We start from the raw sequence: 474 nt of genomic DNA on the forward strand, positions 1-474 counted from the left end.
TATTGTATTGGTCTGTTATTGCAAAAGTTAAGGAAAAGTTTTATCTATAGAAGGAAATTTTCTTTGTTGGTTACCAGGGGTTGGTGGGGAGGGGATGGAATGCTGTTAGATAGATAGAGATAAGTATTGATTTGGGTGAAGAGAAGGGCAATGTACCAAATGTGAGTGACCAATTGAGAAAGACATAGAGACGTACATGGGAGATACAGACAACAAATATGAACCCTTTTGCACATACAGTACTTTGTTGTCAGTGAAGGGTAACATGGGTATATTGGTGGATAGATGGATGGACATGCTGAAATATTAGGTATGTCTATGAAATGGGGGAGTGTATCAAAGAACATATATAGTGTTGGCAGACAATGGTCCTATAAGTTTATGTGAATGATCAGAATTCCCAGGTGTATAGTAGAGCTGACAAGGAGCAAGGTTGTGGGCACTGCTTGGTCACAGCCAGCTACCCAGAGGGAC

This window comes from Orycteropus afer, unplaced genomic scaffold (genome assembly GCF_000298275.1).
Source record: "Orycteropus afer afer isolate SDZICR_OR568_19922 unplaced genomic scaffold, OryAfe1.0 scaffold00820, whole genome shotgun sequence".
Classification (NCBI taxonomy): Eukaryota; Metazoa; Chordata; class Mammalia; order Tubulidentata; family Orycteropodidae; genus Orycteropus; species Orycteropus afer.